This window comes from Mytilus galloprovincialis, chromosome 14, assembly GCF_965363235.1.
Source record: "Mytilus galloprovincialis chromosome 14, xbMytGall1.hap1.1, whole genome shotgun sequence".
Classification (NCBI taxonomy): Eukaryota; Metazoa; Mollusca; class Bivalvia; order Mytilida; family Mytilidae; genus Mytilus; species Mytilus galloprovincialis.
Genome location: NC_134851.1, coordinates 40,025,325 through 40,030,867, shown reverse-complemented (window position 1 = coordinate 40,030,867; position 5,543 = coordinate 40,025,325).

Below are 5,543 nucleotides of genomic sequence, written 5' to 3'. Positions count from 1 at the left end.
ACTTGTTTGGCTTTACAACTTTTTGTTATAGATCTAAGCGTCACTGATGAGTCTTAGGTAGACGAAACGCGCGTCCGGCGTATTAAATTATATCCTCATACAGCCAAGTAGTCAGCACTTCGGTGTTGGTATGAATATCAATTGTATAGTCATATTTATAAATTTCCTGTTACAAAACTTTGATTTTTTCGAAAAACTACGGATTTTCTTATCCCAGGAATAAATTACATTAGTCGTATTTAGTACAACTTTTTGGAATTTTGGGTCCTCAATGCTCTTCAACTTTGTACTTGTTTGGCTTTACAACTATTTTGATCTGAGCGTCTTGGTGCCTTTAATAACTATTATGAACAAAATAATGAAGTAAAAAACAAATGTTATACACAGCATTGAAGCATGTTGATTTCATTTTTAAAAGGTAAGGTTGAGATCTTATCTTCATAACAAAAGTAATGATTTATGTTTTACCGTTGTGAACTTTCTTTTTCTATTAATAAATTAATAAAATTTCCGGCACGCTTGCAAAATAAAAGTCAATGATCCTGAATGGGTACAGTCAACAGTAGAATAAAACCGACATTGCCATAGCAAATAATGATAATAAAAACGATCAAAAGATAAATAACAGTTTACTACACTCAGAACTGAATAACATGGCATTGTCTGTTTGTTTTCGAATTATAAGTTAAATGCCCCATTGGTATCGATTTCGTCTCTATTTTTTTATATAATTAATTTTTATTGTCATCATTTATTTACAAGACTTAGTGTCAAAATATATAAGAATTATACGAGACTGTAAGTTTAGGTCAAATAAAACTAATATATTTAAGAAATAATTGATTCAAGCTATACTTTTTTGTAGTTTTAACATGGGTAGGCATTATACTCGTAATTATTTTTGCCCGATCGATAGTGGGGGCTAAAATAACACGAAAATAATGCCTACCCATGTTAAAACTACAATAAAGTATAGTTTGCATCAATTATTTCGATTCTGATTAGGACAATTAAGGTAATTTCTATGTCCGATATGTTTAAGGGTAAAGCGATTGTGTAGGGTCTTCCATGAACTTCCCGTTTTTTGTTTGTAAAGAAGCAAACAGCTGGCACTGTGACTTTTCAGAGGGATGAGTTTTTGAACAGCCAGCAAGAACGGTTGTCGTATCTAGGTCAAATATGTCAATTTCGGAATGCAACACATTACAGTCATATGAAATGAATTACTAGTAACAACATGTGCATCATTTAGTGTTTAAAGTTAATGAAATATATTAAATGCATGTCAATTTGATAAAAATTCATTTTTCTGCAGTAGTCAATATACGCATGTACGAAAAAAACTTTTGGATTTAGAGCATGGGTTTATTCATAAAGCGAAAGAAGCATGTCATTTTAGAATACATTATAATATATGCAGGTCTCGTTAACCATCTCATTTGCATCTATATTGTCGAAAAGATTTTAAAACTGCAAAATATACAATTATAAGTACTGTAAAAAGACTAAGTTCGCGACTTTCGCGGGCAGACAAATAACGCAAATACAAATCGTCGCAAAAATTCAAACTTGGATCTTTCTTTTTCTATAATTTAAGCAAGTAAATTCTAAAATTTCGAAATCAAATCGTCGCAGATGGGGCTAGAACGGGCTAAACGCTGGTAAAAGTATTGGAGAAAATAATTATTGAGATTACATTTACCATGTTATGTATAAAAACCGCAGAGGTCTTGTTAAATAAGCATAATCTAAACCTTAGAACTCGGACTAATATAAGCAAGTCATCACCTGCAAAAAATTAGCGAGTTTACTTTACACAACAACTTGGTATTTCCGTTTAACAATAGGTGTGAACGCATTCCTATTTGAGAATTAAATTGTTAAATTTATTTGCAATTAATTATATCTATATTATCTTATTCTACCATTTACCCCCGTTGTTCTCTCGTTGAGAAAAAAAACTATAGCGTTGATTTATGTAAACTATTTCTTAAAAAAAACTGATTATGATAAACAAATTATATTGAGATTTTCAACACCGATGAGGAACCAACTGAACGAAGAAACAGCAGATACATTTGAGGTCAATCTAGATTTCCTAACAAACCTATATTAAGTGTTTATATAAATACAAAATATCGATTACTTACTTGCTGAATCAATCGACCCGAAAAACGTTAGGAATAAATTTAACACAGACGTTATCGAGATTTGTCTCTAAGACTTCCTTATCGACGAACGAGATTTGAGAATCGATAAACTACTGTCGCCTTTATTTTTTCTAATTGTTTGTGATACATGCTATATTAAGATGGACATGTTAAAAATCAAAGGCGGTAATTTTGTCTTTATTTCAATTCATGACTATTTACCAGAACAATTCTTGTGAATTTAATTTCAATATAACGGGTCAAATATAGAAAAGATCAAATATCCAGAGTTTGCAAATGAGGTAATTTTTACTCAAGCGCTAGCTATATTTTAATAATGGTAGATTCGATGGATACTAAGTACATATCTTACAATAAGTCAAAAATCTTCTAAATATTTTCAGTACAATATAATATTTTTTGTTTATCTAAAACTAGCTGTTTCTGACAAAATATACTTTTTGTAACATCGATCTTTCAAATCAGCTTGAATATTTCTTTGTCACTAGATTACCCACGGTAAAACATATTTTTGTCGTACATGTGTGGCCACATCAACTTGAAAAGTATTATACATCCTTATTATGCATTACTGTGCGTCTTTTTAGAACCATATGGCAGATAACCCTTATTTTGTTCTTAAGTCAGATTATTAAATATAAGATATAATAGTATGAGCGGTGCATGATATGTTTGAGACGCATGGTGTTTCTGTTTCATTTCTGATGCAATAGATGTTAGTAATACAAAAATTGCCTTTTTCACATAAAATAGTAATACAAAAAGATGATCACTGTTGATTATGCCAGGCAATAGAAATATTTTTCAGGCCTACTTCATAACGTCATAATGTTTGTAAGGGAGGTAACATCTGATTTTTTTGTAAAAGGTGGGATGAGGTATTTGGAAACGTATATCCTCGCCTAGTTATGCTCGTCTCTTGATTAAAATTTTCAGGAAGAATGAAAGGAATAGTGCAAATCAGTTGTCTTTGGTACAAAATCCAAGTGCCATGTCACAATAAAAATAGAGAATGGAAACAGGGAATGTGTCATAGAGACATCAATATCTTTCTAAAAACACTTTTACATAGCCTATGTAAATATAAATCATCAAAGATACCAGGCTTATAATGTTGTATGCATTGTGCGCGTTTTGTCTACAGAAGACTCATCATTCATTGGTGCAATGATTAAAAAAATCATGAAAAAACAAAATAGCAATGATAAATCATGTCAAAACAGAAGTAACTCATCAAAGATAACATGCTTGTAATGATGTATGCATTGTGCGCGTTTTGTCTGCAGAAGACTCATCATTCATTGGTGCAATGATTAAAAAAATCATAAAAAAAACAAAATAGCAATGATAAATCATGTCAAAACAGACGTAACTCATCAAAGATACCATGCTTGTAATGCTGTATGCCAGGTGCGCGTTTCTCCTATAAAAGACGTATAACTCAGTAATGCAATGATTTTGAAAAATAATGAAAAAAAAAAAACCAGCATAGCAATAATAAATCATGTCAAAACAGAAGTGCTTATCACTGGTCTGGTAATACCCTCGTAAAGAAAACATGTCATGCATGTGTACTTTGTTTCTTTTTCTTTTTTACTAAATTATTACTAGAACACTTAGTGAGCAAGGACATAAATACAACTTTCGATGTTGTGAAAATTCTTTAAAAAAAATGTCCTCTTTGAATCAAAATTCCAGACCCGAGTATTGCAGACAACACGACGTATTATACGGATATAAAAAATGCTCAATTTGACAACACTAGTATTTAAGAACAATACTAATCGAGAACGCACATAACAACTGTCTTATGTTTGGAAGGTTATGATCCGATCTTTGACATGAAACAATTAAAGTTCAAAAGGATGTGAATCATATTTTTGGAAAGTTTACCCGGAAGTTTGTCAGGCAAATAATGGTTTGAAAAAAGAACTTTGAATTTTATATTTTATGAATTTCTATGATCTACGTTTTGACCCAGATTAATTGAATTGAGAGAGGATATGATTCCAATTTTGGTTGATATCCTGGAAGTTTCTGCGAATAATAGTGATTTAGAATATGTTTTTAGTACGAATAAAAAATTCAAAAAGCATCTAGAAATTATCTATTTTATTCAATCGACCTGTATTATATTAAAAGAGGCAACTAAGTCCGTGTTCACATGGATCTAAACTCGGTGTTGTGTTAGTGTAAATTACACTTAAACTAAACACAATTGCGTTCCCATTGATAAAACTCAATGTTTACATAACATGTAGTTTAAATCCTGTTTTGGCTACATGCAGTCGTTAGTCAATGTAGGCCTTGTGTGGGTTAAGCATAAATATTAACATAATCTATCTAAATTGATGGATTTAAATTCGTATTTGGCCTGGTATTTTAGTTTTTATCTGCAAATGATCTACTAGAACAGTTGAACATAATTCAATCAGGGTTTTTTTTTTTCAAAACGTTTGTACCGTGTTTTCATTAAAAATGGACACTTAAGCCTTACATTTCATTTATTTTATAACAATGTATAATATAAGATTCATTCTCTGATGATATGTTAAGTCATTGTCATTATTCATTCGTCACAACTCGACCAACTCCGTAGAGAAGCGGATTCACCCGATGATTGCCGATTGTGTCATTATTTACTACAGTTACGTACTAGATCTACGGAAGTATTTTCGTACCTTTGCGAACAGTCCTGTATTGCCATTTATTTTAGTTTTAGACTCGTTTTCATTACTCCCTTGTTCATATCTAGTGGTTTTATAAGAGTATAAATCCTCCATGCTTTTCCTTGCAAGTTGTCTAGTCGCAGGAAATTTTTCATTGCCTGTTGGTACACTTGTGCTTCTAACATTAGAGAGTTTTTCGTCATTTTTACCAAAACTTTTTTTCCTTGCCAATGCATTGTTGGGACGAAGTTTTGGTTCAGGTTTCAAACGGTAAATGGTGTTTTTCTTATAACCGGTGAACGCAACCTGTTGAAACATTTTAGTAGAAGAAACAACTTTATCGTATGCCACCATTTTGTCAAACCTTTTCTTTCTAAGTTTAAGTCTGAATCCCTCATCTTCCACTGGTTTCCTTGATAAGCTTGTAGATCGAATAGTGAATCGACCAGTTTGGAGAGCCCTTGTGTTTCCGAACTGTTCCAGAAGAATGTCGAAAATATCCTTGACGTTCCCACCCTCTTTAGTTGAGACTTCAAGAAAACATCCTCCAAGATTTTGATTAAAGGCCCACTCGAGTGCATCAAATGTTTCTATCTGCCTCTTATTGTCATTGTCAATTTTGTTTCCTACAACAACACATGGGATACTTAATACGTTTTTGCGAACGCATTTAATCTGTTCCCAGATTCGTACTACCTCCCTA